Source organism: Acanthopagrus latus, chromosome 8 (genome assembly GCF_904848185.1).
Source record: "Acanthopagrus latus isolate v.2019 chromosome 8, fAcaLat1.1, whole genome shotgun sequence".
NCBI lineage: Eukaryota > Metazoa > Chordata > Actinopteri > Spariformes > Sparidae > Acanthopagrus > Acanthopagrus latus.
The window spans coordinates 6,819,349-6,845,173 of record NC_051046.1 but is presented as its reverse complement, the minus strand read 5'-3'; positions in this window follow the sequence as shown (position 1 = coordinate 6,845,173).

The window sequence follows — 25,825 nt, the reverse complement described above, 5'->3', positions numbered from 1 at the left end:
CATAGATCAACTGCACACTGGAACGTGTAAGAACAAAAAAAAAAGCACAGTTTGACGGCTGTAACGGCTCCCATTGAACGCGTATCTGGTGATTTGACACGGATAATGTGACGGACGGCGCCAGGCTATTCCGAGCTGAGGCCATTTTGGTTGTAATTGTCCTTTACTGTAAATGTTCTAATGATGGCGAAGTCTGGTTTAACAGAATGAGGACTGTCTGAGGGTGAGGTCACTGCAAGCTCATAGCTTTTCCAATTATTAGTGACACAGGTACTGCACAGGTAGAATTAAGCCATGTCAATTCAGGGTTACTGTGTGTATAATTGATAAAATATCCAGATAAAATAGATGTAAAAATAGGGATTCCACAGTCAAATCGACCTCAATACTCAACTTAGTATAATTATATCCATAGCATCAATTAATAAACTACTATTGTCAGGTGTGTGGGTGTGTATATGCAGGTGTAAATGTGTGTGTGTGGCTGCATGGGGCTATCAGTGTGCCTAATCAGACAGACTGCAGTTGCCCTTTGGGGACTCGGATCTGTCCATGTGTCATTCCGTCTGTCCGTCCGTGTGTCTGTCTGAGGCAAGAGCAGAAACGGTGTGTGTACACGGCACCAGCAGCGACGCGGGGAAACCAGAATTCGGGATTTTGGTGTGTGGCGTGGTTGATATAGGACCTGAGGACAGATGGATGGAGCGACAGGACTGGAGCAGCCAGACCTGTGGCCAGACCTGTCAAGAGAGATCGGCCTGCTGACACCGGCGAGCGTGTGTGTGCGCGCGCGGACGTGCACACACACACACCTGCAGAAATGGCAGTTGATGGCTGCCACTCAGACGACTAATCTGCCTTCAGTTGAGTGACAGGGGAATGAGCTGCTGCCCTGACCTGCTCATTTAATCACCAAGTGTCCAATGAGGCTTCCCACATTGTTAGCTGTAAACATCTCTGGTGTTCCACTCACTGAGGGTCAAGTGTGTGTGTGTGTGTGTGTGTGTGTGTGTGTGTGCTCAAGTAAATAGTGTCATAATGGCTCTGAGTTGAGGTTATCATTGTTTTCAAACTCTTGAGTGCTACAGGGAGATTTACCCTGCCGATGGTCAGATTGTGTGTGTGTGTGTGTGTTTTGAGTTGTTTAGTATTTGTTTGTTTAGTACTTTCACACAACCCCACGCCAGTGACTTACAATTTTGCTTCAAGAAATTTACCAAGAGTTTTGCTTGTTTTTGTCCTCTTGCTTTTGAAAATCACTCTGTCTGATTGATGGAGTATTGAAATAGACCGACGCCACGTTTATGTCTCCTAGCTGACGTTCAGGGTGGAAACACGTGCGAACAGTTCGCCTGGCTCTGCACCAGCATCGCCACAGCTCACTGAGAAACACTTTCACTCTCGTCTTTATAGATTCAAACACAAGCAAGAGAGTAAAAACATGCATTTTGTTACATGTTGAGACTCCAGGAAGTTAGTGATCTTTATGAATGGATTAAACAAACAGAATATAATGTTCTGGTTAGTGAGTTTGCTGTACGTGGATTTTGTTACCTTTGGACAGAACCAGACGAGCAGTTTCCCCCTGTTTCCAGTCTTTATACTGAACTAAGCCAACCAGCTGCTGGCTTATTATTTCAGCATTTCAGTTTATTGAACAACACACTTACTGGTCACTGTATCGTGTACCATATATTTACCGTTTGCTTTTGCATCCACATTGTAAAATAATACATCTGAAGACTTTTATCTTATTAATATTCAACAATAATCAACTTAAATCCTAATTTATAAATGTGCTCAGTGGGCTTTCACAACATAAATGAAGGAGGATAAATGAGTCAGAAGAAGTTGTTGTGCACCTGCAGACATCAGTGTCTGTACACAGTAGCTTGTTCTGTCTTCCAGCCTGTCACTGAGGGTGGACGCAGGGAGAGCTATACGTCATCAGCAATGAAGGAATAGTGCAGTGTAGGAAAGATAAGAGCAACAACGTGTTTCCCAGCTGTGATAAATCCTCTGGTCAGACAGCGCTGCTATTTCCCCTCTTTCATATATGGGCCGTTTTATTGAATTTAGCCACTGATAAATAAATGGACTGCCACAGACCCGTTTAAGCCTGCCCCGAGGAGGATACTTGGCAGGAGTTTACACAGTTGGCCTTCTTTCGCGCCCTTCCCCTCTCTCTTGTGATAGCGATTTTGTGAGATCAGAGAAAAGATGGAGGGATATTGAGAAATATGGAGAAAGGCAGACAGGCGGAGGAGTGCAGATCAAATCCAGAGTGTTTGTGAGAACAATCTCAGAGAGCATTACATTTTTGCCGGAACAGGAAAAACCCACATGGAAACAATTTAGAGAAAATGGATTGATGGATGGAAATGTGAGTCCGGACTCTTAACTAAATTACTTTGTCAGAGAAACAAATTGCCCTCGGTCGCTCACACCTTTCTGAATTCTGAATTGCAAGCTGTTTGCTTGAGTTATCTTGATCTGAATCACTTCTTGTGATTTGTTTGTTATAAAGAATTTGAGTCTCCACTTCATATTTTTTTAATAATCCTAAATGGAAATCCTTTCTCTTAATTTCTGCGGAATAACCAACACAAATAACAACATTAAAAAAGCAATAAAAAGACTTTAATTGACTATTTGGTTTCATTAAATGAAGCAGCAGCTTTCATTAGACTTTACATGGGCAGGTTGAAACTGAACTGAACCGTACCTTTCGATGTGCCGCGACATGTGATCAGCTGCTGCCGTCCGTGGCAAAGAGAGCGCTTGATACACATCCAAATGTCCATGTGCTGGTCGGGTCTGATCAAGGTAAAGATCCATTAGGTTAGTATGCAAATGTATGTATATGAGGGTCATTGATTGGGGTGAGCAGGCCGTTTTTAAGGCCCGGTGATGCTGATCAGGAGGGAAGGGTTGGTGTGACCTATCTGGGTCTAACTCAATACAGTGTCACGTTACAGCACAGCTCAATCACTTACAATCCTGAGTGGACCAGGTAATAATGTCGTTTCCTGTTGGACCAGGGAGCATCACGGGATGAATGTGACCTCTACAAACCTATAGAGTGATGGTGATGTAATCCCACCTGGGCCTGACATGACATGCCAATGATTCTACTCATACAAACTAAACTAAGGAACCTTTACCTGTCTTTCTGTACGGACTGTATTGGGTCTGAGGCCTGAATCTGTTTTTCTGATCCTGTACCAGGTTTGGATACAACATAATGGAAGCAGTGACAGAACACAGAAAAACTGTTCCTTTCCAAAAAAAACAAGAAAAACAAAAAACCAAAACCTGACATAAATCAGAAAATAGAAAAATGTGTTCCATTTTATGTATTTTGCAGAATCCATTCAACACATGACTCAGTTTTCACAGTCACAGTGGTGCCAAAGCTCACCCAATGATCCAAGGTTAAAGGAGCAATATGTAAGAATTGGCCACTTCTTGAACTTATAAGCCAAACAAAATTGGGGGCAGGATATCACTAGAATAACCACTTATTGCTGCTAATAGTAGCTAGTTAGCTCAGTTAGCTATGCAGTTAGCAGTCTGGACTAGTAAGGGCTAGCTGGTTAGCATGCTAACTTCAAAAGAAATCATTGCAACACTGTACAAGTGTGTCTTTGATTTAACGTCAAAACTCTTATTTCTTTACAGTCTATTGATGATTTTAGGTAATTTATGATTAAAAAAACTCAAAATCTCATGGATAATGCACCTTTAATTGCTAATATGTTCATATGTGACTATAGCCATCACTGTTATATATCATTATATATAATTTTGTTATATATATTTTTATAGTGCTGGAACAATGAATCACACTATATTAAAACACATAAATTTTGGTTTAATCATGAAAAATACCATGAAAACGGAAGTATTCTGTCTTTTCTTGCTTTGTCAAGTTTGAAAAATATCTCAGGTGAGCTGTGAGACCACTGAACAGAGAGCATGACAGACTGGAGGCATGTGAAAGAAGCGGGCTTTTACCAGGCAGGAGGGCTGAATAAAATGTTATTGGTTGCATTATGGGAAATAAAATAGTCAGTATATATCATTTTGTATTAGCAGTAGTTCCCCCTTTCAACCTGAAATTATTCATAAAGCAGAATACCAAACACTAACAGCTTCAGCTTCGCAAATATCAGGATTTGCTGCTTTACCAAGTTTTATGTGGTTGTTAATTATTTGTCTTGAGGCGGGTGATGGACTTTTGATCTGATTCCAAGAAAAGGAACTCGACCTCAGGAAACTATAATAATGATTTTAGATTTTTTGAGCGAAGCAATTAGTCAATTAATTGAAAAAATATTAGACAGATGTCTCCATAATAAAGCTGCAGCTGTAGATAAGTTGAGTTGAATCAGACAAAAATAAAATCTTCAGCATGGTGTGAGCACAAAGAGTCAAAATTGTGATGTCAGTTCTGTGGATGGATCCAGAATCTTATAACACATACAGGCTCAACTCACAGCCTCATTCTCTTACCTCATACTGTTAACAAGACAAATAACCCAGATCCCAGATCTGGGACAGTACGCAGGAGTTACAGATGAGGTAAAAACTCTCTGAGGACAGGAAACCTTACAGGAGACATACTTACTGTATGTAAACCGAGTCAGAACCCATTGAGGGTGAGGGGTCTGTGTGTACGTGTATGCGTGTGTGTGTGAAGCTGTACCATCTGCAATAACAGGACCTGACAGCTCCCACACCCCTCAGTGCAGTGTGTGTCTATGGGCTCATTCAGAGTGACAGTGTAGATTAGGGGTGTAATCCTCGCAGAGCTACAGGGGATCTATCAGCACCCTGGGCTCCACACACACACACACACACACACACACACACACACACACTCACACACACACACTCATCGTGCTGGAAATTAATTGAAATGTTAATGGAGGCGAAGACTCCATTCTTAATTGCTTGGTGCTGGATTAAGACAAGATCGTTTATGAAGAGAAATTAAATCAGGATCCGGGGCGATCTCAGCTGTAAAAAAAAAAAAGGTTTCAGGCGAGAAGGTCACAAATGAGCGGCGATTATCGGGCGAGAACAAACCGCGACTGGCGCCCTCTGTTTTTGTTAGCAGGTCATGTTAGCAAACAGACGGGGATAATTAGTTAACAATATGTACTCAAAGAAAGTTCACTGTATTTGTCTTCATTTTTTATTTTTTTTCACCCAAAAAATGAAATATCTGAGGTGGCAGAAAAATAAAAGCAGTGTTTTGAGTTTTCCCGGATGTGTCGAGGAAAAACACTTAGAGGGAGGCTTTGATCTTAGTTTTAATTAGCTCCTATTCCCCTCTAGTATTCCTCTTTTCTGTATTTGCAAGAAAGCGTATGAACAATGCTCACAACGACGCCGCTTCTGCCGATATCAGCGTTTTACTTAACTTTCCCTCTTAACTTGTGTTTTTTTCCCCTCTTTACTTCTCAAAGTGTAGCCTCGCTCCCTCAAAGATGTCACCGCGCAGAAGAAGCGGCGGAGACGAGCGCCGCGTTTTCCTCAACGTCCGTCTTCGTGTCGCTCACGTTCTCTCGACACCTTCGAGACGTAGCCGACGTCACCGAGGCCCATGATGAATTCATCGCGTGGATGTTTCTGAATCAATATTAATTTCGGGCCTTTCATGATGGCAAGTCAATAAGCAGCAAACATTAGGAGGCTCCTTTGCATGTTGAGCACCTTGTCTCCGCCAGCGATGTGGAGACGTGATGAGAGGTGAGGGAGCATCCATGGTGGTGCCAGCGGGGAGGCCCAAACTCACTCATTATCTCCCCTCAATTAGACCCTCTCGCTTCGCCACCCTGGGCCTCCACAATGCATGCAAGTGTGTGTGTGTGTGTGTGTGTGTTTCTACTCGCCTTCACCCTGCTGGGTTCATCATACAGGCAACTGAGGAGTTTTTTCCACTGAAAATCTCTCTCACTGATCACTTAGACATAATTGGACAGGCCATCTCTCTGTCTTTTTTTTTCCTCCATCTGTGTGTGTGTGTGTGTGTGTGTGTGTGTGTGTGTGTGTGTGTGTGTGTGTGTGTGTGCACTCAGTGAATAGTGATGCGCAGCCCTATAAAGGGTTTTGTTTGACAAATACACAGAGGACGAACGAAGGTTTACACGGGGCAGGGGGGCAGCTGGATTTAAAGCTGGGCAATTCTGGTCTCATCTTCGGTCTCATTTTTTAATTTTTGTTTTGGCAGTTTGATAATGTTACTGTGCTCGTTAAGCTAACCGATGGAAGCTGGGGAACTTTTTGCAAAATAGCTTTGAAGAAATCAGACAGCACAAGTAAAAACAAAATGACCAAACAGGTTTTAAACAAGCCCCAAAAGCATTTGAATAAAAATAAAGATGAAACATTTACCACTTTTAACTGTAAAATGTAGAAGTTTTGAACTCTATGCATGCTTTCAGAAGAAATCTCAAGACATGTCTTTCCAGACTTTTTATTTTCGGTACACTGTCAGTTGTTTTTTTAATTCTTAATCATTGGTTCTCATACTTTTTTTTTTTTTCAAAGTATATGTTCATATGTTGTTTTACATTATTAACCTTATTGTAATTCTAAGTTCTTGCACAATTCTATTCACTGATGTCTATTTTAATTTTCATGTATAACCTGTGCTCTTTTAGCCTCTGTGAGGCACTTTGGACTTTTTATATTTGTGCATGAAAGGTGCTACATAAATAAGATGAGTGGAGTATCTGACTGCTCATATTTCCTGCCCCGTCCGACTTATCTGTAACGGTACTGCCGTGTTCCCCGACATCAGAAATTACTTTGGGGAGTACGCTGTTATCATAAAAATATGACGTAAATTGTAATAAAGCAGAACGATCCTTTAAATAAGAGATAATTCACGCTCCGTCGCTGACGTGTTTACAGGCTCAGCTCTCCATCACTGTGTCACTTTCCCTCTCGGACTCTCACCCACGACTTCCCCACATGGCTTTATCCTGAGGGTCTGGTTCCCACGTGTTTAATCTACATCTTCTAGCCAATTAGACTGGAGAGTTTTCATGTCATCATCACCAGTTTATTGTTCAGTTTGTTTTATTAACATGCTTGAATTCATTGTTCAAAGACATTGTTGGCCACATTATCTACCTGTGCAGACTGTGCATGTGTGGTTTGGGGCTGAAATGTATCCCAGCAGCCCCGTGGTTCAATCGTTAGGCTGAGACCGTGTGTGTGTGTGTGTGTGTGTGTGTGTGTGTGTGTGTGTGTGTGTGTGTCACAGCAGAGGGACTCCAATCCAACATTTATGAGGCCTGTGTGTCTGTGTGTAGGTCTCCGGCCTCTTGTAGTCCCCAAAGCGCAGGGTTATAAGGCAGGGGTAGTAACACACACACACACACACACACACACACACACACACACACACACACACACACACACACACACACTGCTGTTAGTGCTCTTGACAGGACGTTAGCAAGCATGCATAACTACGTTCACATGAGCAAGAGAGCAGATACAGACGTACAGTTGGATAACGCCGAGGACAGTGAGCCGAGCTTTAATGATCTATGAAAGTAAAGTGAAGTCTGCCTGTTTATGAGTGAAGGACATGAAAATAAGTAATGTGGAGGTCAATTTGTGGGACGGATGGTGTTAAAGCAGTGTGAGGGCATCAGGGACGGAGAGCGAAAGGCAGTGAGTAGGAAAGTGAGAGGTAGCAGTGTATATAAAATCTGATGAGCAAAGTCAGGAGGAGCTGCAGAAGTTTTGTCTCTCCGTCAGTAGCCCCAGTACCCCGGTCCCTGGGTGAGCCTTCCTACCCCCCAGAGGGCCTGTTGTTTAGGGTTGCAGAGCCACCGAGGCCTTGATGAATTTCTCCCCGTCAACAAATTAAGAGCTGCTATTGTTGCTGTGACAACAAGGCATCCCGGCCGCCGTGGGGAGCACCACGGAGGCCAGTGACAGAACTCCAGAATCCTCCTAATCATCCCCAGCTGTCAGGAAGCACCTGGCCTGACACCTCTGCTTAAAACCTGTCTCCCAGGCATAAGATAATTACAAGTGCCAGCAGAGAAAGAGAGAGGAGAGCAGGGAGAAGGAGAGCTGGCGAGAGAGGAGGGAAAGAGAGAATTCTTTCTTATAAGTGGCTGTGTGAGGAACGGAGTGCAGGAGCTTTTTCAGACAAGTTGCCATTGAAGTGGAGGAAGTGTTCAAAGGCAGGAGTGGAGTCGAGCGCGGGGAGGTGTCTGGGGTGTCTCCCCTCTTCCCTACAGAGAGGGCCTGGGAGGGGGTCCCTAGATAGCGCTGTGGGGGACAGGTGAGGGACGGAGCTGTCACCGGGCCCACATTCACACACATTTAGAAGACAGAGAGTGTTTGACTGGTCCAGTACAAATGCTCCACGGATTGCACCACTTTTTTGGGGGGGTGGGTGGGGGTGGGGGGTTACAGTTGGTGAAAATTTTTTTTTTTGTTCATTATTTTTTCAGAAAAAGTTACAGTAAAGTTCTGAAAGCTCCGGTGTGCCTTATGTATAGTTGCAGGGGTAAATAGAGTAATGTCTGGGAGGAAAAAGTGTGTACAGAGCTTACAAAACAAAACCCGTCTCTGCTGACATGTCAACCTGCCTCCTCTGTTTCTGACAAGAAGCGGAAATGGAAAAAAAAAAAAAAAAAACGTCACACACCAGCCCTCTCTATTACCAGCCTGATTGCTAAGTGAGAAAATACTTGGCAAATCAAATGTACGACAACACACACACACACACACACAGTCACACAGAGACGTGCGCTTACGTTTCATTACAACCTCTCATTTCTCGAGCAGCGGGGCCTTCCTTCAGAATAACACTCCTGTCATCCCAGCCACAGGGGGCTAAATTATTCAAATACTCTAATTCTTGCCTTCTTCCTCCCACCCCTCCTCTCCCTCTCTCTCTCTCTCTCTCTCTCTCTCTCTCTCTCTCCAGCACTCTGCCACTCATAATTTGTCTTTTCATTGTTGCCAATTTAGAGGCAATCCCTCCCATTAATGATGCCAACTGTTCTAAATGGTGTCGGAGCTGAGAGAACGGAGGGGTGGGGGTGGAGGGGGAGGAGATGTCAGCGAGAGGGAAGCGGTGCACGTGTGGCAAAGACAATACTTGGGATTTTACAAGCTGCTGTGCAGATATAAATGGATGATATACCGACTTTCACCCATCTCCCTCTCCTGCCCTCCCCGCACGCTCTGATTGTTAAACAGGCTTTGTTTTATTAACTGTTTAAATGTACATATGTGGCTTTATTTGCCTGTCACCAGTAAGCATATTTTGGGAGATTAAGAAATATACCTACATCTGTTTCCTGCGCAGGCTCCGCTCGGATGCATAAAACCCCCCTGGAATATATTTTCACAACGAATCAATTAGATCATATACTTTTACGGTCGTTCCTTTGTATTGGCAAGTGGTAAGCTATCTAAAAAACCACTTTCTTTTTCGTATTGACTGAATGAAAGGTACAATAAAAGCGAATACATCAGCGGGGGACGGTGATGACGCAGCAAAACAGCACTTAGAATATTGTTATTGTCCTTTTATGTGTTCTCCTGAGAGCTGCTTCACCTGCAGAAAATGTACACAAAATCACATTCAAATCATGAATATTTGAGAGTTGAGGAATAATTTATTCACACGCATCAATCGGTGTTATGAAGAGGCAAAACAATGTCAATATTTCATCTCTTGGATATCATGCAAAAAGACACTCATTCTGCCTTGTACTGGAGCTGAACGTGCAAGTTTATGATCGGGATATTTTTTCTTAAAAAACGATTTTGAAAAAAGAAGGAGCTGCACTGTTTTGTGCTTTAGCCTCTTTTATCTTTAAGAGGAGGAACACGGCACTGAGCCGGAATACTTGGAGGTAATTAACAGGATATCATTTCTTTCCACTTTCAAGCAGGTTTGATGTGACTCACTTCAAAACTCTGGACACTCCGACCTTGTCTAAATAAATCAAAATAATGGTGAATAAATAACTTGTTGGCTGAAGGATGCTGGATCAATGCGGGAACGTCGTTAATGATTTTTCCCCAGACATCTGTCTTCAAAATTAATCTGTAAAATAATTTTCTCATGATGTTCTTTTTTTTTTTTTTTGCATTCAAAGGAAACACTCATTTTAACAGATGCAACTTTAACATTTTGTTTCCAAGTTAGAGATGGTTTTTTTAATGATTTTAATCATTCCCACACCTTGATCACAATCGCAGGTAAATAGGAAGGTAAGATGCAGACGCAGAGACACACATGGGGAAAGAGAGAGACAGAAAGAGAGAGAGAGAGAGAGAGAGAGAGAGAGAGAGAGCAAAATAAATATTGATTGGTATGAGAACGAAGGCGAGGGAGACAGTGAGAGAGGCCTGGTTAAGCTGTGTGATGGAACTGTGCCGCTATCTTAAATGAGGAATCCCATATGAAGGTCTGGATTAACCAAATTTAATCCCTCATCAAACAGACAATAACAGTGCAGCCTAATCCCCCCAATTCTCAGATTAGCAGCGCTCCTGCTCTCGTCTTGGCAGCGCAGCAGGGGCCGGTGCCGGCCCGTTGAGCTCTCCTCCACAATGACCTCTGGATGAGAACGGGCTTACAAGCCGCGAGTCTGAGCTTCATCACAGCTGCTAGTCAACAAAGTTCCACCGGATGAACGGTTGTGTGAGACATTCGCAGGATGTGGAGGGGAAACGTCTGGGAGAGCCGGACTGACCTCAAATTCAGTCTCATTTAATTTGAACAAATGCCCTCCGTGACTCTCTGAGATATCTAAACAATTATACGATTAGCAGGATATTATATAAAGAGAGCTCAAAGAAGGGCGTTTCAGTTCACTTGACTTTGAAGACCTTGATTGTTCTACAAAACCTGTAATTAGAGGTTGAGATAGGGGGATGTAATTACCTCTAAGAGTGAGTACCCTGGAGTAAACAAATATGTTCATCAAGCAAATAAAGGATTACCGTGTATATGCTCACTTCACTCCTTAACCCGTCTGATTCATCTGGGAAATGCAAAGCACAACATGAGGCGAGAGGCTGAGAGATGGAGGGAAACGTGGAAAACAAGAAAGGAGAGAACCGCGGCCAAAACTGCTGACGCCGGCTCTTCTGAGGCGGCTGGATGCGTCGTTTCCTGAGATAAAACATAACTAGGCGAATGCTCGTTGGGAATACGTGTTTAACTGGGAAATATTTATTTATGGTTTTTCTTTATTTTTATCCACAAATTTGTGAAACGTTACTCCAAAACAATTTGATCCCAAAACTCCGATATTGTAATTTTTTTTTGCATCCTGATGAGTACGTTTGGTTTCTGCGCTGTAGCCTCAGGTTACAGCTTTGTGATGGGATGTAGGACTCACGTCGAGGTCTTCTCAACTAGTTTGTTTTTGCTGATGGTGTCGTGCACCGCAAGTTGGAGCACATAGCTGAAATTTTGATTTAAACCTCTGTTGACCGTCTCCGGCGTCGTCTGCTGGTCGTGCGAATGCTGAGCTTTACTTTCTCTCTTAATTAAGGTAATTGTGATTGAAGAGTGGCCTGTTTTTAGTGTAGCCTTGAGGCAGAAAAAGGTTGTTTTTGCAGAGCTGGTTGGGACGGTACTCAAAACCTGAGGCACCTCCGGGCACCAGGAGACAGTGTGTTTGTGTTTGTGTGTGTGTGTGTGTGTGTGACGGCTGCTGACCTGTGAAGACCCTGCATGTTTAGGTAAAGATGTACGGAGACACGCTGAGACATCTGTGTTGACAAACCGGTGTACCTGAGTGCTAGAGGTGAAGATGGGACGTGACAGACTGCCTGATAGCTTCTTTTTTTTTTTTTAGGGACTCAGACTTACGTGTAAAAACACAGACGTGAAGGATTGTAGACTTCGTGGGGACGGGGGCCGAACACGGTGCAACCTGAAGCAAGTATCCTGCACATTTCTACACAAACAGAACCGTTTGTTGTTTAAATGTTATCACTCACCATACCCTAAATAATATTATCTCGTTTTTACTGAGGCGCTCTCTCGTGCAGCTGAAACAGGAATCCCCCCCCCCCCCAGAACAAAACTCTATATATATTTTATAGGCTGAGGAAAAAAGAAAAAAGAATCATCCTTTTATTTTTTTTCTTAAACAGAACCACAAACGCCCTCCGATGTACGGTTCTTTGCAGTGTGTGCATTCCTATACCGTCTGCCCCAGTTTCCCTTATCCTAGATAATTTTGCATACTTTTGTGCGACGTTACCTTTAACAGTTTTAGCGTTTTCTGCAAGAAATATTCATGTTATTATAGAAAGGAGCAATAACTGTAGTACTACTCTGCTATGCTTTCATAAATTGTCCTTTTTTTGTGTGTGTGTACAGCCTGTAGTGTGTTAATCTACGAGCTTGTGATGTGTGTGTGTGTGTGTGTCGTTCGTTGGAGCAGGACCAGGGCAGTAGTTATGGAGCTCAGGCGGGCTAATGTTGTACCGCTGCCAAAAACAGTAAAGCAGCCCCCACTGATATCAGTTATTAATATTTAACTGTCCACTATTAAAGTTTAAGGCGGTTGAGATGGAGCTGGGGGGGAGAAGAGGCTACTTCATGATCACTGGCCGTACAGCACTGTAAACACGTTCACTAAAGCCCCCTGACAGTGTTACAGTGTGGATTTAGGGGGAGCGGGAGGCAATAGTGCATGAGGGCTCCAGTTGTTCGTACAGCTTGTGAGGAGGAGATCAGCGGATCTGACAAACGCGCTCATTTCTGTGCAAGCATGATCCTGTCATGTGGATTTTATAAAGCATAACAGAATAAAGTTTTGGGGGTTTTTTAAGCGGCATTGGGGAAACCAGCAGGCAACATCAACAGAACGCATGCGTCTTATTATACAAATTCATAGACGTGGTGTGCAGAGGCCACGTTGTGAGGCTGCATTTTCTCGGCTGTTGAATGTCACATTTACTGTCCGCAGTCATCGGGGTGCCGTGAAAAGTCTTGTGTAATTCTCTTTGTCATAAAACTCCTATACATTTGCTTTTATTTGTCGCAGTAAACCTGCGCTAGAAAACAAATAAAAACGCCATATGGTTTATTGTGTTTTACATTCGATACACAGTTATAAGTGCACGGCTTAATACGGAAACATATATGGAAATATAACAAGCATAACATGTGTGCGTTCCCCTCACATTCTTAATCTTTAAAAAACAAACAGCTTGATGTGATTTGCGATGTGTTCTTAAAAATGCTTTTACCTTATTTTTTTTTCTTTGAGTTCAGTTTGCAGAATCAGTTTAGCAGGCGGTCTAGTGAGAAAACACAATCTTGTAAAAACTTGTTACCGCCATCACTGCACGCTGTTGTTCAGTGTTTCTTTTTTCCTCCAAAGAGCCTGGAGTGTGACCTCCCCCCTGACGTTTTGAGGTAAACAAGTCAAACTCAAGGTTAAAACAGGAAAGGAATGCAGTGTGAGATTCAGCGATGTTCCAACTCGCTCATGAAGAGGTTCTATAAAAGAATAGGCTGGCTGGCTAAAAGTGAGCATGAAAAATACCCCACCTCCACGTTGACCCATATCATCCATTATGTGTGGTGATTATGAGAATAGAACTGCCTTATGGGTAGCCACAGTTCCAGGAAACAATAGCTCACTGTCAGGCTGTGTTTTAACCGTAGGATGACCAGCTTTATTACAGTCTGATTATTGAAGCTTCGCTGAAGTCTCGCCCGCCATCGTTATTCCGGTTGCCTCACTGAACTGCCGGATCAGTCAATGACCTGCTTCATTTTATATTCAGATAAATGAACCAACAATTGTACCACACACGGGCATTTTCAAAGAGGTCACGACCACAAAGAGAGCACAGCTGACAGGGTTTGTAATAGATGTGGCCTGCACATGATACTGGATCATACACCCACTCCTTCCTCTCTCATAGAAATAAAAAACAGGGCCTGAAATAAAAAGGTGTGTCTTTTCCTAAACTGCTTTATGTCACAGTGCTTCTCATACATAATGCATTCATGCAAATGACAATGTCCTGCCTTCAGAAATAACAAGAGAACCTAAATCTTTGCCAAAATTAGTCTTTTAATGAAATTTCCATGAATGCAAATGCAGGCCAGGTCTGAGCGTAATTCTGCCCAGGAATTAAACTAAGTTGGCCCGGTTTATCTTAATAGCTGATCTCAGCCCAGTGGGGCTGGTATTAAGTCTGTCGGTCGCAGCACAGCGCTCAACGCAATCACAGCTTTGCCTTCTCTAGCGTAGCTTACTCCAGTGACCAGCACAGAATTAACATGCGCATGGACGTGCACTCTCTCTCACACACACACACACACACACACACACACACACACACACCTGCACGTACACAATCCCACACACGCCTCAGTGCATTCCAATATGATGTTTCTCCATTGATATTACGGATGTAATTATACTGAGTTGATTGTTAAGGCCGATTTGTCTGCGAAATCCCTCCTAAATGTCTAAATATACACAATTGTTTAGCATGAAACACTCAATGCAAGCCAAGTATTTATTAAAGAATAAGTGAAACGTGTTAAAAATGTTTATAGAGAGGGATTTCTGTTAATTTAACTATTATTTAATGTTTTTGACTGCTTTATTTTATACTGTAATGACTTAAAATGAAGAATTACACTACAATTAAGGCTATACATTTAATGTAGAATTGTATTTATTCTGTATAGAATTACCGTAATAATGAGGTGTGTGTGTGTGTGTGTGTGTGTATGCAAAGCACTCTCTCCATTACCTGACATATCACCTGACAGTAGCAGCGTCTAGCACTTCATTATAGAGTCATTTGGATTAGAACAGATTAGGACAATATATAGATACGTAGAAGAGGACAAATGCTTCATTAATTAACGCATCATTATAAGGAGATCACAGCTTGAGGTCTATGATGGTGTGTGTGTGTGTGTGTGTGTGTGTGTGTGTGTGTGTGTGTGTGTGTGCATATTCACATATATGTATTTAGTCCTGTGTGTTAAGTTTTTCCAGAATCTCCAGCACAGTATCGTGGCAGTTTTTCCATCCCAGTCGCCAGAATAAATGCTGCGCTGTGCGTTTCTGCAAAACCACAGATAAATTCAAACTTCATGTTTTTTAGGTTCAATTTTGAATGTTTCTCTGGCTCTGTTTGGGCTTAGGCATAAAAACAACTTAGTAAAGGTTAGGCAAACATCACGATTTGGCCTAAAATAGGTGTTTTGGTCAGCAAAATCTTTGTTGGAGACGTCCCAAGGTCTTGTTTAAATCACCTGGGTTTTTTTTCACAAACACGGCTGGAAATTGTCCAGAGGTCTCCTAAAAAGTATCCAGTGGTTTCACACCTGCAAATGCTGAAATGCAAACTCAAAACACGTTCACTGGCTTGGCATCCTTGACGCCTCTAACTCCACCTTCCGACATGAGAGCGTGGTTATAGACACGTGATGTGATCACGGTGCAACTCTTCGTGGACGTGTCTATGTTTGTAGCTGATGACACAAATTTCTGCCCGTTTTTTTCCTGGTGACTGAGCTGGTTTTTCTCTACTTTTCTGTTGTTCACAGATATCATCCTTCACAGTGTATCCACTGTTTCTCTCCCTCTGGCCCAATGGAGAGGATCTGTGTGCTGAACTCGAGTGTCACAATTGTTCCCCTCACAGGACCATTGTGTGTTTGGTATATAGCTCCCAGTGTTGAAGAGAAATCACTGGCCCCTTCACTCTATTCCAGCACAAAGTGACTCGGAGTAACTGCCAGTGATAACTAGTAATTACATCCATTTAAAATGTGCATTATTTTACCCCTGCATTGAATAAACTAGTGAGGCAGAAAATTGTCCAGTTTTATCCTCTCCCTTATAAACACGCATTTCGAAAAAGGAAGCGCTTATTTTTGACAGGTTTTATCCTTGAGTGAGGCTAAACATTCTCGAGGAGTTTCCATGTTAATTGTCACGGCGGCCGACAGACAGAGGGAGACAGACGGACAGCCGGACGGACGCACACTCAGTCACAGTGAAGAACTCCAGGCCAAAATTAATCTCTTCAGTTCACTGCAGTAACTCTTACCATGAGCCATTGAACTCTGATAGAGGATTCATCTTTTGAACCTAGACTAAGGCATTTCAACAAAAAAAAATATTATTTTCACTACTCCACAAAGAGGACATGATTTCCAGGGTGGAAATACATTTGAATGGACATGTGCTGTCTATTCACTGAGGGAACTTTCTCTTAATACCAGTCTGGCTCTGTCCCTGTATGTGTGGACTCATTGTATGCATGTGGCACAAAGAGTGATAGGAGTCTTTAGAAAAGAGCGAAGCTCTCCACAGATTAGACTCCATTAGCATTTAAGGTACTGTCATAAATTCCACCCAAAGTGGAGGGAAGAGGCAGGACAAATGAAGTAGGATTAATAGGGGCCCGGGCCTGACCGATAGTGGGGATTGGGAGGCAGGGTCACCTTGGGATAGAGGGGCAGGGTGGCAAATATGAAGACTAGTCGAGGAAAAGGTAAGATGGACTTAGACATACAGGACAGACGTATGAAATACAGAACTGTACAGTTGAATGTCGATAAAAGAAGAACGAGCATGAAAGGTAAAAGGTGAGGGAAGAAGATATGAGCTTAGAGTGTAGAGGAACAGAAACAGATGTTGGAGGTCTGTGACCTTCCCTGCAGCTGACCTCCAGACAGGTAATGAGGTCAACGTACAGAGACAGATAACTACTGTGTGTGTGTGTGTGTGTGTGTGTGTGTGTGTGTGTGTGTGTGTGTGTGTGTGTGTGTGTGTGTGTGTGGAGGTGCACATGTGTAAATGTACACCTGGACAATAGGTTCTTATTTAACATGTCATATGTACAGTAAGAGTCCTGTGTGTTCTCAAGTTCATCTGTGTAAGATTGGACTGTTTTTAAACAAACTGTAATGTTTTCTTCTTTATATTGTGAGAGGAGAATAACTCAGAATGACAGTGATAAAAAAAAAAACATATGCACAGAACGAACACAGTCAGTGACAAAATAATCTTGATGACAGGTTCAATCTGGACAGAAGAACTAGGTGCTGTCAGTTCAACCTTTTATAGTGTTATAAGACTGATTAATGGGGTATGAACATGGTTACTACATCATGTTTACTGATTATATATTATAGTAAAGGAGATCTAGTGAGAGCTTAATGGCTGAAATGTTTAATTCAAACACTTTTTAGTCTTTCTTTTTTTTCTCAAACTTAAACATGTACTAATAGATTTATTGACCACTTGGAAAGACAGATTATGACTTTGTAAATTGATGTGGTGAACTTTTTAGTGGACTGTTGCCGTTTTACAGTACACACCCATGGAGCTGGATATTATTATTACAGTGGTTCTCAACTTTTTTGAGTCACCAACCATCAGAAGTAACAGACTGCTATTAACAAACTAACACAGCACGATTGTAAACTCAATCAAAGCCCAGTATTCCTTCTCATTTTTCTCTATTTTAAGTCTCAAGTTACTGCTGATGGATGTTCAGCAGCTAGTTGTTAAGTTTGTCAGCTGTTTGGTGCAGTTCAGGTGGGATGTTTGTCATTTTTAAGGTAAAAATTCTACCATGACCTCTACGTCACGTGATAACATCTGTCCCGTGTGTGATTTGAGGTTGTATTTCTTCTTAAACATCTGCTTTCTTTTGTCAGAGAACAAACAAGTATAAAAGTCGATTGCAAGTTAGGAGCAACAGAGGGTTGAGATATTAAAGTACAGCCACAAAGCGCTTGATCTCAATGAGCTGCAAATGTGTATATATCATTGAAACACATGAAGAAAGTGGGCAAAACAACTCTAAACTATATGAATGATGTGGTTGCTGAAGAACAGACGCTTTGCTTCGAACAGCTGATCTTACAAGAAGCATTGCAATCATATCCAGGAGGGGATGTTAGTATAATGCGAGTAAAATACATGTTTCACAAGAAACACAAATGTGGAGTTGTCATTTCTGAATCACATGAGGTCCCCAAGTAATATTAGTACAATGTGAAGAGGACTTAAGACAAAGTAGGGCAAAGAAAATGAACGATTTGCAGGATGGGACAGTCTGACCGAATGCTGAATCACTGACTTGCAGCAGACTTGTAACAAAGTTTGCCCCTCGTCTGATCTGCAGTTTGAACCGACTTTCAGCCAGCCAAGGAGGTGAGGGTGAATGTCTGCCTTTATGCAGCTTAACTCCCAACCCTTACAGTAGCAGGGACAAGGTGACTTACAGGTAATCTATAAGAATAAGGAGCCAGGCAGGCGCCCTGGGCTTTTATTAGATCTCCGATACTCCCCGGCCCCAACCCCAGTCCCAGCCTCGGCCCCAGATTGGCACTCGCTGGCTCCACCTAGAGAAGGGCTACGTCGCAAATTACTCCAGACAGCTGCGATGACATCCACCTAAAAACCACCTTTCCTTTAACAGGGGCCGGGGTGGTGGAGGATAGAAGATGTCAGTGTCTCCTCGCATTCACCCGAGGAGAAAGCGAGAGAGAGCAAGAGAGGCAGAGAAAGAGTGGAGGGATCTATCCGTCAGAGCTTAAGGAGTTTTCTAACAGTACATTGACCTTGAGTGCTTGCCATTGATTTCCAGTAACGCCTCCCAAACAGCGGTGCGAACCCCGCCGAGCACTGCGGGACCCTGATTGGGAACAGATTTCCCAAATTCCGATAGCGTGCCACCTGCCCGGGATGATGGATAGTCCTCCTGTATCCCATCAATCCTCACCTGCTGCCGAGTAGGTGACACCTGGGCCAGATTTATCATCATATACGACATCAAGCCAAGCAGCCAATCACGCGGTGGCATACTAAACTGAGGCCCCTCCCCCCTGGAGGGCTCCATTATGTTTGAAAACAGATTCATTCCTGCATGTGACAAGAGGAGGGGAGATGAGGAGGGCGAGGAAGAGGAGGGAAGGGAAGGACAGAGAGAGATGACTTCCTGTGATAAACAGAGGGTTAAACTGATGCTGTGAAGGAGGACCACAGGGATGAAGGATTGCTCTTACACTGAGTTGGGGGAATCACAAGAGGCATATTCGAAACAAGAGCGCTCAGAAGTGAAGCGGCAGAGGCCAAGATATACAAACTTTTACTGAATGACTTGCAAATATGTTCAGGGCAACATTTTGCAAAGCTACACCGCTACACAAGTCAACAATATATCGTGCTGAGTTGTGTAGCAAATGTTCACAGCAGTGTTCAAACCCAGTGAAATCCATCGTGTTTATCCAAGGTAGAGACGTGTTTCCTTTGGTCGTCTGTCGCTGTAACGTCGGGTAAACACTGTGATACGTCAGAGAGTGAGGAAGGAAGCTGGTGAAGATGATTCAACATAACATAAAACCTCATCTGAACATTTATGCCTGCGCCAAGTCAGGTTTTCATCAGCAGTGGTGGTTGTTTAACAATGACGACAACAACTCCCATGATCCAACACGACCTCATCAAAGTGTGTCTGATCACATACGGCGCTTTTTTGATAGGAGTTCTGTAATTACCCCGATGATAAACAAGGGCTGTTCCACTGGCAGTTTTAAGATGACAAGTCAAGCCATGCCAGGTTTATTCACTTTTCCATTATCAGTTTACTGTGCTGTGCCTCGCCTCAGATGGAGGCCAGAAGATGCCCATCCCACCTCCATACAGGCTGTGGTGATGTTTTGTGACTGTGACTGTGTTTGGATCTCAGTATTTTTGTAGCTTCTTCCTGAAATTCTGTGGTTTGATGTTGGATTTTTCTCCTGTCCCTGTTTGTACCGTCAGACATCACCTTTATTTTGCCTCTTTACTGTGTCCAACCCTCATCTGTTTCAGGAGTCATGTTAAAACACTGCTGGTGATAACACAACAGGGGAAGAATTTTTAGGAAATTAAACATGTTTGCCATCTGAATTTCAAGCAGAAAGATCAATCAAAAGTCCATTTAAAGATGTACATAGCCGATTGAAAAACTGTATCAGGAAGTGTCTTGTTTTCTGTAATTGTAGATATAAAGTTATACACTTTTTTTTATCTATAGTACATATGTTTTCAAATGTGTTTGCCGGTCTTCCCTGTAACTCACTGTGTTTATATGATTCACCGTACACAGCTTATCACATGATGGATTGATCTAATTCCATCTCTGTGAAATGATCACGGAAGCAGAAGAAGTGATCACAGGACCATGAATGCGCTAATCTAATTAATATCCTCCTTTTCCTGCCACTGATTTTACGACTAGTTAAAAACCTTCTGCTGCTTTTATGGCTATTAGAAGCCAAGTGTGCGCTATCTTCTCCTTCACTCGATTTTCTCCCTCCACCAGCGGTTGGCCAACCCTAAAAGTTAAGAGCCTCCGGGGAGCGTAGGGTTCAACGAACTCAGAGGCCAACTACCTCTGGATCACCGCGACATTGCAACGTCTAAAAAACAATCCCGGCCGCTGTGCTGCATGCTTTCTTTTTCAACACTTAACCTACCATCTCCTCTCCCCGAAAAAAAGCCTCTCCATGCCCTCATCTGCTCTACAAACTCCCTCCTCCTTTTCCATCCTTCCCTCCCTTTCACTTGGCGGAGCTACAGCGGTTTCTCCAAGGCTCACCAGGCACAGTGCTTTAGCCCTGTGTAATCCTGCCAACCCTATTTCATTAGCCACGCGGACTAAAGAGCTTAACGACACAGCCCCATCGCAGTAGAGGGAGAGAGGGAAGAAGAAGAAAAAAAAAAAAAAACGACACAACACAAATTCCTCAGAATACATGGCCGCTCAGCCAGTATTTACGCTTTCTCCCTCTCTCTCCACGTGGCTTGCCATACCTCTCCCTCTCATCCTCTCCATCTCCATCTTGCAAAGGAGCCCAGAATGGATTAGAGATGGCATCAATGGGATGAGACGTATTACCAATCGATTTGGGGGGAGCGTGGCATTGTTCTTCTGAGTGGAAAACTTTGGATATGGCCAATGTGCCGATGCCAAACGCAGCTGCAGGAGAGACTCCCCCTCTCTGTCTCTATTGCTCTCTCCTGTCTCATTTCATCCAAAACTACTGCTCGCATTTAATCACTGGAGTCACTGAGGACTGTTTTGTGGTTTGTCTGTATTGTCTTGGAGAAACATGTCGGGTTTAAGAGGCTGTAAAGTAGCTTTGCACTGATCTGGGGAGAAAGGAGGATAAACAAGCAGATTGGGAGAAACCTGATCAGTGTTAATGGTGATGGTTTAGGCTTTCGTCTTTTACTGATGCCGTCTGCCTGACAGCCAAAAACACCATTCTACTGATTAGACGGTGCTACTGAAAAAGGAAGACGGGAGCTGCAGACTTACCATGCCTATAGTTTCATTCCTCTTCTACAGCCTGATGAAAGAATTACAATTTACCTCTGCAGCCAATGATCCTGCACAAACTTCATGCCACAGAAACACTTGCAAAATCATGATTCTACCTGCTCGGCCTGGGGTCGATTGTGCTGAAATGGCAGGGCCTGAAAAAAAAAAGAAACTGTTGATCAATTACTTGATATTAGTGAGCGAGTGGTGGGAGTGACAGGGGCCTTGGAAAAGGAGCCCAAGGATGTAGAGGGGGGCCTGGTCGGGGTCTGGGCAGGTTGTCAGCTAAGGGCACAAGGTGTGGGGGACAGGGGCAGAGGCTGCTGCCATATTTCTTCATGAGGGCGACAGTGACAGAGGAGCGACAAAACGAATGGCCTGTCAAAAGAAATGAGAACAAATAGTTCCTGTGTTCCACGGAAAGAGGACCCTTCAAGCATCAAGGGGCGGTTCGTTTGCAGGCAGAAACCAGGACCAAGTCTGTCCAAGTCATGGCTGCTAACTACAGCGTACCCTCTCTCTCTCTCTCTCTCTGTCTCTCTCTCTCTCTCTCTCTGTCTCTCTCTCCATATCTGTAGAGGCCACAGAATATGTTACTGATCACCTCTAATAAGGGAGGTATTAGTAAATTAAATGATTTTTAAACTGTGACACCCTGTCAGTAACCATCATGAAGAGCTTTTTTTAAGGAAACAAAAACATGTGTTTTGCCTTCAAGTAATTATCATCTGTTTGACAGATATGTGAAAAATAGAAACACCCTTAAAATCTGATTAGAGACTCTTCCATCACCTGGTCTGAATAATGAAGCCAATGTGGTATTTCCGTTAACCTTCATTCTTTCTAATGGCCAACAGGGGGCGACTCCAGTGATTTGAAAAAAAGAGGTCTGATTGTGTGTAAGCTTATGAGAAAATAACCCTGCTTCTGTCTTGATTTATTACCTCAGTAAACGGTTTCCTAATGAGTTTAGGGTCTCAATCATGAGCTTCAAGTCTTCTCCAATACAGCATGATGTTTATTTAGTCAATTATTGACCCATGTAGAGAAAAATAGAAGATACGATATGTTATTTCTTAGAGTTTGGTGAACTTGTGAAGTTGCTACCTCCGCGTATCTTCTGGTTCTCAGTCAGATCCAATGAGCATGTCATCACAAGCTCCACCCTTTCATCTGACCTCTTAATCAAGCAATATAGTAGGTTTATATTCTCTATAACTGCACAGTGAAATACGATAAGCACTGAGAGGGCATCAACAGAGGTGATTTACAACTTTGTGGACTGCTGTTGCTACCATGCTAGTCATGCAAGTTTATGTTTGCAACCCTACCCACGCTATTTCCTGCACCCCCTCCTTTTGGTTGCACCATATGAGCGCATTGTACTAGGTGAAAGTTGATGTGACCGATGCTTCAGGATGGTGTAGCTGTGTCAAGACTGTGCTTCACTACATCTCTACAGAGTCATCATAGGTTGTAACGTCAAAATGTGCGCATCCTGTAGCTACTTTTGCTAGGTCAGACAAGCTTAACAATAAAAAACATGGCGACACTGGTCCTGTTTAGCCGGGTGCTGCAGTGTGTATTAGTTTCTTTTAGTCAAGCAATATAGTTTAAGAAATCGACAGCAGACTACAGTTCATAATGGAAGGATATATTCACCATGTTAACTTTTAGGCCAAATGATGCAAATTAAAGCGAAATCATTCCGGTCTGAAGGAAAACGAGAGAAGCCACATGTTCTTTTGGGTCCCAGGATGACGAGATTCTCAGTCAGCACTGCTCCTGCAAAGCCAGGTAGGTCCAATTTCCCCAATTTCTTATGATCAAAAAGGTAATCTACGTATCCTCAGTACAGACTATGGTGCTTACCATTGTTACGTTAGCTAGCCAGTTAGCTAACCTTAAATGTGACTCCACAATGTGACGTGTCGGTGTAGATTGTTGCATCAGCACAGTGTGAGTTTAGATTGTGAGGTTACCTTTAAACAGACGTTGGTGTCACTGATGATGTCGTTGATGTTCAGCTGATGTTGAGGTCGACCACTAAATCTAGTCCTCACTTTATATCCGACTGAAGTTGTCTTTGGTTTTGGGACCGGAATAAACACAGCACGTTCCACTCGGTCAGGGTGTCGATGTAGCGACTTCTTTTGACAATCTTGCTGTCTTCTTTTTCCTTCTCAATCAAGACAAAGTGAGCAAAAAGCAAATAAAGACTTACCTGGAAACAGAAAAGTTAACTGAAAGTTGTTCATGCTCAGGTACTGATCTTGCTCAGCTGTTATTGGACAACAGAGGGGAAAATGGGCGGGACTTAATGAGGGTCAACTGCAAATTAGTCTTTAGTCTAATTGGTTCTTGAAGTGTGTTCCAGCATAACTTCTCCCAACTTTGACCTGAGCAGATGGATAATATCTAAGTAGAAACAGCTGTAAGAACAGTTCTCACAGGAACAATCGCTATGTTTTCATACGTGGAGTTTTTTTTTTGTTCTTATTGTTGTTGAGGGTGATTAGGGTGAAGTTAAAGTGTTCTGTACAATCTAGTACAACAAACTGACCTTTGAATGTGACGTGACTGTCTGTGAGCGCTCCGTCTGTCTTTTGTTATCCCGCAGCTTCTCTCCGCCCTGTTTCTTTCTTTAATTTCCCCCCTCCGTCTGCCCCTCTCCACTTCTTTTTCTGTCTCATCATTAGTGGCTGTCCCATGTTGAGCGGAGAGTAATCTGAACTACGTGTCCCAGGGGCCCATTCCTTTACTTCCTGCTGTAGGAATAAGTGGCCTATTGATTAGTTATCAGCCCGTAATTGGGCTGCGATCTCCCTCGCCCTCAGATATCCCCCAGATATATGACACTCCTGACAGCCTGAGAGGTGGGTGAGGAGGTGGGGGCTGAGTGGTGGCGGGGTGTTCCTCCCGCCTGCCTGCCAACACTTTACTCAACAAAATGTCCTCCTGACCACGAAAGATGCCAGCTGCTGCCCACGTCTCTCTCCTCCTGCAAGGGGGATTTTCAACATCACGCCAGCGGAGAGATTATTCAATCTTTCAAATTACACAGGCAGCGAGAGGTCCAGCAGGATTTTATGCTCCATGTTAACTACGAGCACCCATTTTTGGCCATTTTCTCATAGGAATAAACTCTGAAATTGTAATCAGAGTTTTTAAAATGAAAATGGTGCGGCTTACCGAGAAAGAAACTTATATAAGCTCAGAGTAAGTACACCATTCGCATATGGATAATTGCCTGTGAGGGATTTCAATACAAATTGAGGCTCAGGAAGCGGATAAGCAACAGGAAGGGTGTCTCTGCTCCTGTGTAAGCATCCAAATCTACTGTGAGTGCGCAAAGAACCATGACTAACTCTTACTAAGTCTGTTTGTGCGTTTTTAGGAAAAGCTTAAAGATACTCTCCTCACTTCTTCATCTCGCTCCCTCTTACTGTCAGAACCTCCCTTTTCCCTCCCAAAATGATGTGTCGCTCTCCGGATCTCTTTCTTTCAGTTGGAATGAGAAATGCGCCGGTCGCTGTCCGAGCGCTCCCACATGACGCGGTGTTAATTGTGAGAGCGTTTGCGAGCTTGATCAAAGCGTTGCAGAGAGGGGAAGATGAAGAGGCGCCTCGTCTCCCCGCCGGGGTTCTCCAGACAGACACAACATGTCAAACCCTCCATTTAGCAGCCAGATTAACGTTCATCCGAGCCCTCCCCCTGCTCCCTCGCTCCTCCCGTCTCTCCCTCAAAACCACATCTGATAAACATCTCATTTCCACACTCAATATTGCCATAATCAAAAGTCCACCCGTTACGTGAAGCCTGTTCATCATCCCGCTTCCCTCCTCCCTCCGTCCGGCAACCGTCAACCTCTCTCCCCCCTCCACCCTCAGTTCTCCTCCCTCGCTCTCCCCCCAGAGAAGTGACTCTCCCAGTGGCAGTGCATTTGTCTCCTGGCATTAATCTAGCGGAGATATAAAGGATTGTTGCATGAGGCGGTGGTGTCCTGTGGGCTGTATTGTCTCTGCATCTTCCTCTGTGACAGAGTGCAGAATAACGCAGAGAGATGCGACTTTAGTTCGCCTGCTCCCTCACACTCTCCTCCGCTCGCTGAGAGCTATAGGCAAATGATTCTTCAGTTTCGGAGGAACAGATGAGGGGATTATTGCAGGGAGGTGGAAATTAATATTTACATTCATCTGCAATAATCTTAAATCACGCCGCATGCAGAGGTGTTTACAGTCTCATCTGTCTTTAGGCTGAATCTCTTTAGTGTCTCCAAAGGGATGCGAGCCTGTGGACAGACTTCAGAGGAGGTCTGGGGTTTGAAGTAGCTGCTCCCTGATCTCCACAGAGGCCTGTTGAGCCTCCAACAGAGACTCTTTGTGAGGTTTGTGAGATTTTAAAGGACTCATTTTCTTTTCTTTTTTTTGTGGCTGTATTAAAA